This window comes from Bos grunniens, chromosome 23, assembly GCF_055505025.1.
Source record: "Bos grunniens cultivar Pamir isolate PY7600 chromosome 23, Bosgru_T2T1.0, whole genome shotgun sequence".
Lineage (NCBI taxonomy): Eukaryota > Metazoa > Chordata > Mammalia > Artiodactyla > Bovidae > Bos > Bos grunniens.
Genome location: NC_141187.1, coordinates 23367110 through 23376973, shown reverse-complemented (window position 1 = coordinate 23376973; position 9864 = coordinate 23367110). Strand labels below are relative to the sequence as shown.

The 9864-nt window shown below is 38.3% G+C and overlaps 1 pseudogene; it reads left to right on the top strand.

The window, feature by feature from the left end:
* The first annotated feature begins 1564 nt into the window (after positions 1–1564).
* LOC147346931 (U6 spliceosomal RNA) lies at positions 1565–1661 on the top strand (annotated as a pseudogene).
* The last annotated feature ends 8203 nt before the right edge of the window (positions 1662–9864 follow it).

The following is a 9864-nucleotide window of genomic DNA, read 5'->3' as shown; positions in this document are numbered from 1 at the left end:
CTTCAAAAGGACTTTCACCAGCATGCTGCAGGTCCCAGGATTGTAGTATTCAGTGCCCCTGTCATCCCGTGCCTCAAAAGAGACTCCTGGACATTCATAGGCAAGTCTGGATCAGTCTTTTGTGGGGTCACTGCTCCTTTCTCCTGGGTCCTGGTGTGCAAAATTTTGGTTTGTGCCGTCCAAGAGTCTGCTTCCCCAGTCCTGTGGAAGTTCTGTAATCAAATCCCACTGGCCTCCAAAGTCAAATTCCCTGGGAGTTCTCAGTCCAGCTCCCTGGGAGTTCTCAGTCCCTTTGCTGGATCCGTAGGCTGGGAAACCTGCTGTGGGCCCTAGAACTTTTGCAACAGTGCAAGAACTTCTTTGGTATAATTGTTCTGCAGTTTGTGTGTCGTCTGCTCGGTGGCTCTGTGGTGGTATTAATGGTGACCTCCTCCTAGAGGACTTATGCTGCACGCCACACCTCCCAGGTCTGCTGCAGCCAGAGCCCCTGTCCCTGCGGCAGGCCACTGCTGACCCCCGCCTCCACAGGAGACCCTCAAACACTCCAAGGCAGGTCTGGCTCAGTCTCCTGTGGAGGTCACTGTTCCTTTCCGTGGATCCTGATGCACACAAGGGCTTTGTCTGCACCCTCCCAGCATCTCTGGCAGGTATGAGGTTTAATTCTAAATGCAGTTTCTCCCATCCTACCGTCTTGTTCGGGCTTCTCCTTTGTCCTTGGATGTGGGGTATCTTTTCTTGGTGGGATCCAACGTTCTCCTATTGATGGCTGTTCAGCAGCTAGTTGTGATTTTGGTGTTCTTGCGGAAGATGAGCTCACGTCCTTCTACTCCACCATCTTGACAACTGTGGTTTACTTATTTATATAAGTATTTTTTTTTAAAAAATCAAGTTAATGTCTCATAGCATAAGTTTTTAAAAACTGAGTTTGGTAAAGGTAACCAACATAATCATATAAAATCATTTCTAGAGAAATAAAGTGAAATTTTTTTCTCTCTGTTAACTGTGAAGATTTTTCTTCTGTTTCAGGAGTCCCGAACTCTTGCCAGGATGTGCTTAAGCATCAAGGAGGCCTTTTCATAATTAATAGGACTTCAGAACTGAAAATCTACAATAACAGTGAATTAATATATTATTCCTCTGGAAAAGCTGTATTTAAAATATTTTACAGACAAATAGGTGACTTTTTTCAAAGCTACTTCAATTTCTCTTTCAAATGGGCTTTCTGAAGTGTGCTTACTTATAAAAGCCCACTGTCCCCTCTCCTGCTGATCATCACAAAGAATCATCTTCATCACCAGGATGTCCCAAGACCTCCTTGTTCCTGCTGATCATAAGGCAACATTCAGAGGGTTTCCAGAGAGTTCATTTGGATATGCAAGTCAATAGGTTTAAAAAAAAAAAAAAAAAAACACCACAAACATTTATTCTAAAATGGCTATTTGAGGGACTTCCCTGGAAGTTCAGTGGTTAAGACTCTGTACTTCCAATGCAGGGGAAAGGGTTCACGCCCTGATTGGGGAACTAAGATCTCACATGCCCTATGGTGTGGCCATAAATAAATAAAGTGTCAGCACATATAGTAAAATTGAAATGATACAGTGAAGATTAGCACAGCCCCTGCACAAGAATGAAATGTACTTCATGAAGTATTCAATATTTTTTTAAAAGATACAAATGATTAGGTATAAAATAAACTAAAAGGATATATTGTACAACACAAAGAATGTGGCCAATATTTTATAATAACTATAAGTGGAGTATAAACTTTAACAATTATGAATCACTATATTGTGATTATATAATATTCTACCTCAACTTATAGACTTATGTAATACTCTACATCAGCTATACTTCAGTAAAGTTGTTCCTTGATATTTTTGTAGGTATTTTTTAATCAACATAAATCCAATGTCACTTTTCCGTATATTTTATTGTTATCCTCCTGAGATTAAATCTATTAAAGAATGGCCAAATATCTTCAGAAAATAACTTGGATATTTTGCTCAATCTGTTCAGTTCAGTTCAGTTGCTCAGTCATGTCCAACTCTTTGCGACCCCATGAGCCGCAGCATGCCAGGCCTAACTATCCATCACCAGCTCCCAGAATTCACCCAAACCCATGTCCACTGAGGTGATGGTGCATCCAACCATCTCATCTTCTGTCGTCCCCTTCTCCTCCTGCCCTCAATCTTTCCCAGCATCAGGGTCCTTTCAAATAAGTCAGCTCTTCGCATCAGGTGGCCAAAGTATTGGGAGTTTCAGCTTCAACATCACTCCTTCCAATGAATACCCAGGACTGATCTCCTTTAGGATGGACTGGTTGGATCTCCTTGCAGTCCAAGGGACTCTCAAGAGTCTTCTCCAATACCACAGTGCAAAAACATCAATTCTTTGGTGCTCAGCTTTCTTTATAGTCCAACTCTCACATCCATACATGACTACTGGAAAAACCATAGCCTTGACCAGACAGACCTTTGTTGACAAAGTAATGTCTCTGCTTTTGAATATGCTGTCTAGGTTGGTCATAACTTTCCTTCCAAGGAGTAAGCGTCTTTTAATTTCATGGCTGCAGTCACCATCTACAGTGATTTTGGAGCCCAATAAATAAAATCAGCCACTGTTTCCACTGTTTCTCCATCTATTTCCCATGAAGTGATGGGACCAGATGCCATGATCTTCGTTTTCTGAATGTTGAGCTTTAAGTCAACTTTTTCACTCTCCTCTTTCACTTTCATCAAGAGGCTCTTTAGTTCTTCTTCACTTTCTGCCATAAGGGTGGTGTCATCTGCATATCTGAGGTTATTGATATTTCTCCCGGCAATCTTGATTCCAGTCTGTGCTTCCTCCAGCCCAGCGTTTCTCATGGTGTGCTCTGCATATAAGTTAAATAAGCAGAATGACAATATACAGCCTTGATGTACTCCTTTTCCTATTTGGAACCAGTCTGTTGTTCCATGTTCAGTTCTAACTGTTGCTTCCTGATCTACATACAAATTTCTCAAAAGGCAGGTCAAGTGGTCTGGTATCCCCATCTCCTTCAGAATTTTTGGCAATTTTGCTCAATACCTTTTTGAAATAACTAGTTTTATTTTAAAAATAACCTTAAGCTTTCAGAAAAAGTTATAAGTAGAGTACAAAGAGCTGTTTTTTTTTTCTTGAAGCTTTTATGTTTCTAGGTCGCATAAACAGTGAATACTTTAGAATGTATTTCTTATTAACAAATAATCTCTCAACCAGAATAAAACCATCAAAACCTAGAAATTAAAATAGTTGAATTATGACCTTTGTTAGTCCAGGCTGCCATGACAAAATACCATAGATTGGGAGGTTTAAACAACAGAAAGTTATTTTCTCACTGCTTTGGAAGCTGGAAGTCCAAGATCAAGGTGTGGTCAATTTGGTCTCCGTTGAGAACCTTCTTCCTGGCTTGTAGACATCTGCCTTCATGTGCTCACATGGCTTTTTTAAAGTGTATGAACACACAGCAAGAAACAGAAAACTTTTTCTTCTTATAAAACAACCAACTTGTCAGATAAAGACCCCACCCTTATGATCCACTTTAACCTTATCTCCTAAAAATTCTATCTCCAAATACACTCATATTGGGAAGAGGGTGGGGGAGTGGAGTGGCTAGGGATTCATGAATTTGAGAAACACAATTCAGTCCATAGAAACTGTCAAGTCCTGAAACACCATTCAAGTTTCACCAAATGTCCCAGGGATGCCCTATACCGCAGAAGGATCCAGTTCCGAATCACGTTTTTGCCTTTAGTCGTCATTTCTCTCTAACCTCTGTCTAACAGTTCCTCATTCTGCCTTTGATTTTTATGACCTTGATACTTTGGAAAATTATAGGCTAGTTATTTTGTAGAACAAAATAAAAAGGTCAGAGTTCTTCCCATCATTGTCTTAACTAACACACAGTAGAAGTTCTATTTACTGACATCCATTTTACTCAACTGATGGAATTAAGCAAACTCTCTGTTCTATTACTGTTATCATATTATTCCAACAAATAAGTGTTACCAGTTTACTTAACAATTGAACAATGCAATTTTAGCAACTTGTCAATAAGGAGTCTTTCTAAAACACCCAATTCAAAACTTATTCATGTTTTATAAATACATTTAATGTGGCCAGTAATTTCTATGGTAAATTTCTATTTTGAATTTATTAGAAACTGAAAAGTTTGGGAGTCCCCAAGACCATACTCAGTTTCAATAATTTGTTAGAAAGAGTTACACAATTCAGAAAAACCATTATTCCTGTGGCTCCCATTTATTACAGCAAAAGGATACAGATTAAAATCAGGTGAAAGAAGCAGCACATAAGACAATGTCTAGGAAATTTCCAGACAGTCTTCCGGTTGTCTGTTCCCAGTGGAGTCAAGTGAACTGGACTTACTAGTAGCAATGACTTGTGGCAACATGCATGAAGTACTGGCAACAAGATCACCCAGCCTTGACTTCCAGAGTTTTTATTCAGGCTTGGTCATATACACATGACTGACCACCCACATGGTCTTCACCCTCCAGAGACTGAGCTGTTACCACACAGCCCAAGACCACATCATAAACTACATTATTACCAGAGACTGTCCAGGTGGCCCAAGGTTTCCAGGTAAACAAATACACTTTTATCAAGCAGGACATTTCAAGCTGTAGGGGTTACCTCCCAGAAGCTCAGAGCAAATACCAGACCTCAAATAATTATATGTTATCAGTTTACTTACGTTTGCTTGAACGATGTGTTTTTAATAAGTTGCTTATATCAGTTCAGTTCAGTCACTCAGTTGTGTCCGACTCTTTGCGACCCTATGAATCACAGCACACCAGGCCTCCCTGTCCATCACCAGCTCCCGGAGTTCACTCAAACTCACGTCCATCAAGTCAGTGATGCCATCCAGCCATCTCATCCTCTGTAGTCCCCTTTTCCTCCTGCCCCAATCCCTCCCAGCATCAGAGTCTTTTCCAATGAGTCAACTCTTCGCATGAGGTGGCCAAAGTACTGGAGTTTCAGCTTTAGCATCGTTCCTTCCAAAAAACACCCAGGACTGATCTTTAGAATGGACTGGTTGGATCTCCTTGCAGTCCAAGGGATCCTCAAGGGTCTTCTCCAACACCACAGTGCAAAAGCATCAATTCTTTGGTGCTCAGCTTTCTTCACAGTCCAACTCTCACATCCATACATGACCACAGGAAAAACCATAGCCTTGACTAGGTGGACCTTTGTTGGCAAAGTAATGTCTCTGCTTTTGAATATACTATCTAGGTTGGTCATAACTTTCCTTCCAAGGAGTAAGCGTCTATTAATTTCATGGCTGCAATCACCATCTGCAGTGATTTTGGAGCCCCCCAAAAATAAAGTCTGACACTGTTTCCACTGTTTTCCCATCTATTTCCCATGAAGTGATGGGACCAGATGCCATGATCTTTGTTTTCTGAATGTTGAGCTGTAAGCCAACTTTTTCACTCTCCTCTTTCACTTTCATCAAGAAGCTTTTTAGTTCCTCTTCACTTTCTGCCTTAAGGGTGATGTTATCTGCATATTTGAGGTTATTGATATTTCTCCCTAGCACCTTTCAAAAACATGTGATTCAATGTTCATTTATTTTAGAAATGCAGTAAATGAAAGTGGTAATTTCTAGGTTGGATATATTAGAAAGACTGTAAAGACAAGTTACTAAAACAACAACAACAACAAAAAGAAACAAACTGTACTTGTATCAGACAAGAGCAACACATAAAATAAAGACAGTGATAAAGACTGGAAAGTAAACAGCACAAAAATCTAGAAAGATTCTTCATTCAGAGCTCTGGTCTAGCTACTTTAAGTTACTTAAAGAATGTGAAGTTGAACATCTTAGACAATGTACTTTTTGTGTAATTTATGCCAGGAAGAAGATAGGAAATTTCAATCAGCAGACAAAGGCAAGCCCCTGACCTTACAACAAAAGGTTGGTGAATAAATGCATGTGCGTGGGTCTTTATTCTCTAATTCTTTTTTTTAGTTTTAAGCAAGTTTTTCAATAATATGCCAGACATTAGATAACAGAGATTTGACCACGTTGAATTTTACCTAAACCCTGTGATTCTGGAAATAGGGAATTTTAAAGGAATCTTATCATTTTGTGCTCCAGAAAACAACACAGTTTACAGGGGGAAAAAAAAAAAAAAGCCTTTCACATATATTTGGATAAGGCTCACAAAGTCCCTTGTTTACCTATAACAAGGCCAGGCACAAATTTCTATGCTCTGCCTAAATTATTTCCTGAACAACTGGTTTCACTGATCGATCAGGACAAAATACTTGTTAGAAAGACTGGTTAAGTTTCTCTCCTTCCAGAGCCCTGAACTTTAGCCCACCCCCATCCCCAGCATGAGCCTTTATCAGTCTATATTGTCTAGTGACATTACACCACTCTTTATAGTATAAAAACTATAACTTACAACAGTGTATGCCCATTTCTTCCTTCCCGGTATTTATGCTACTGCTCTTATACATTTGACTTTACACATTAGAAACCTCAGAGTACATGATCATTATTTTTGTTTAAAAATTTAATTATCTTTTAAAGTACTTAAATAGAAAAATTTTATATATTAACCTGAATAGTCACCATTTCCAGTGCTCTTCATCCCTCTATGGATTTTATTTCCATCTGGTATAACTTTTGCTTGCAAGATTTCCTTTAACATTTCTTGTAGTGCAGTACTTCTGGTGATGAACTCTTGTATCTTTTTTTCTTTTCAGTTTATCTAAACCAAAAAGACTAACAACAAAAAATACCCCCAAAATAGTTCATTTATTTCTCCTACTCCCTACTCCCTGCTTCTGGCAACCATCAGTCTGTTCTCTGTATCTATAAGCATAGTTTTAAAATATATATATACATTAGATTCCACACAAGGAGAGATTATGTGTTATCTTTCTCTGTTATCACTTAGCATAATACCCTTGAGTTCTGCCTATATTGTCGCAAATTATAAGATGTCTTTCTTTTTTATGGCTCAACAATATTCCACTGCAATACATATGCCATAATTTTTTTATCAACAGGCATAAGATTATAGTTAATAACATAGGAGATAAATCAATTTATATTTTTAAAAGAGATAATCCAAAAGAATGGAGAAAAACAGGAAAAAAAGAGCAACATGTAAGATAAAAAATAGTTCACATCAAATATAAATGGTCTAAGGACTCAAAAGACTGAGATTGTCAGATTAAATAAACAATACAAAACCCAAATATATGCTGTCTTTAAGAAATACACTTTAAATATAAGGACAAGAATGGGCTTAAAAGTAAAAGGATGAGAAAAAGATGTTCCATACTAACACTTGTAATAAGAAAGCTGGGAGAGTTGTATTAATATTGGACAAAGTAGATTCAAGAAAAAAAAATACAGCTAGGTATTTAAAAAGGTGATTTCATAATAATAAAACAATCAAGAGGACATAACCATTCTAAATATGCTTGCCCCTCATAACAAAACTTTAAAATAAAAAAAAAAAAACTTTAAAATACATGAAGCAAAAATGGATACAACTGCAAAGAAATACAGGTAAATTCACAATTATAATTTTTTTAAAAATTACCCCTCTCTGAATAGTTAATAGACACAGACAGAAAATCCCTAGTTTTCTCATTCAAATCTCAGGACATAAGGTTGAATATTTCCAGCAATTTTCTTTACACATTCAGAAGTAGAGCCTATAAAGAAACGTTTGATTGCTGGTCAACTTATCATCAGGGCTTCCTTGGTGGCTCAGTGGTAAACAATCTGCCCACAATGCAGGAGATGCAGGAGACATGAGTTTGATCCCTGGGTCAGGAAGATCCCTGGAGGAGGGCATGGCAACTCACTCCAGTATTCTTGCCTGGAGAATTCCGTGGACAGAGGAGCCTGGCGGGCTACAGTCCATAGGGTTGCAAAGAGTCAGACAAAACTGAAGCGACCTAGCACACACTCACACAGCTTATCATCATTTCCAGGTGCTATGTTAATCAGAACCAGACATGTAAATCAGCATTGTGAAGCAGCAATATTCTGGAGAGATTAATAGTTCTGGAGTCAGAGAAACCTGAATTCTCTCACATACCAACTATGCAACCTGGGGCAAACGGGGTAACTTCTTAGAGTCTCAGTTTTCTCATTTGTAATCATGGGCTAAAAATAGCATCATTAGGAGCTGTTACATAGTACATTACCTATTATTATACAACAATTTGAAAGAATCAACTCCCATTTGGTCTGATCAGAACTCTTTTTTTGTCTGTCCTTCTATCCTGTTTTAGAGAAACAGCTTAGTAGATGGGAACACTATTGAGTGTGGAGATCATGGAAAAGATGTCTCTGAAACCACTGTCACTTTTGATGCAAAGAAATATTGCCCTTTGTTCTGTGCCTGCAGCTGTCTCTTTTAGACTGTTCACATGTTTAAGACTTGGCTCAAGAAGGTTTTTGTAATGCCCACTAGACAGAATTATCTAGGATTGTGTTCTAGCAAGCCAAAGTCATGTTAAGCAAAGGAGTCAAGCAGTTGTGTATAAAACATTTTAGTATCATCACATGAAGTTGCATGGTGTAAATTACTGAAACAGGAGTAGACCTAAATCCTAATTGTAACTCTATTAGGAAGAAGTGCATGATCCTTACCAAACTGACTTTCTGGGTCTTCATTGCATTACCTATACAATGACAGAATTTGATACACATAGTCACTCAGTTTCCCCAAATTCTATGTTACTAGAAATGACTCTAGAAACAAAATGTTCAGAAGACTTCAATCATTCATTTACTCCTACATTTACTGACCGATTTTTAAATTCAGTAAGTTACTAGAAACTGTTCTAGACATAGTAGGGGTTAGAGGATGGAGGAAATGGTATGTCGAAGAGTCCTTACTTTCAAGAATTTTTAATTCCTTGGAGAAAAAGAATAATAAAAGTAAATATATAATATAAAGGCAACTAGTAAAAATTTAAGGAAATACTAATATCAAGAAGGAAATATTTAGAGGGAGGCAACATGGGTGTACCTATGACTGATTCTTGTTGATGTGTGACAGAAAACCACCAACAAAACAAGTGGAGGTGATGGAATTCCAGTTGTACTATTTCAAATCCTAAAAGATGATGCTGTGAAAGTGTTGCACTCAATATGCCAGCAAATTTGGAAAACTCAGCAGTGGCCACAGGACTGGAAAAGGTCAGTTTGCATTCCAATCCCAAAGAAAGGCAATGCCAAAGAATGCTCAAACTACCTCACACTTGCACTCATCTCACATGCTAGCAAAGAAATGCTTAAAATTCTCCAAGCCAGGCTTCAACATTACATGAACCGTGAACTTCCAGATGTTCAAGCTGGATTTAGAAAAGGCAGAGGAACCAGAGCTCAAATTGCCAACATCCATTGGATCATCAAAAAAGCAACAGAATACCAGAAAAACATCTACTTCAGCTTTGTTGACTATGCCAAACCCTTTGACTGTGTGGATCACAACAAACTGTGGAAAATTCTTGAAGTGATGGGAATACCAGACCTCCTGACCTCCTCCAGAGAAATCTGTATGCAGGTCAAGAAGCAACAGTTAGAACCAGACATGGAACAACAGACTGGTTCCAAATTGGGAAAAGAGTACGTCAAAGCTGTATATTGTCACTCTGCTTATTTAACTTATATGCAGAGTACATCATGCGAAATGCCAGGCTGGGTGAAGCACAAGCTGGAATCAAGATGGCCGGGAGAAATATCAATAACCTCAGCTATGCAGATAACACCACCATTATGACAGAAAGCAAAGAAGAACTAAAGAGTCTCTTGATGAAAGTGAAAGAGGAGAGTAAAAAAGCTGGCTT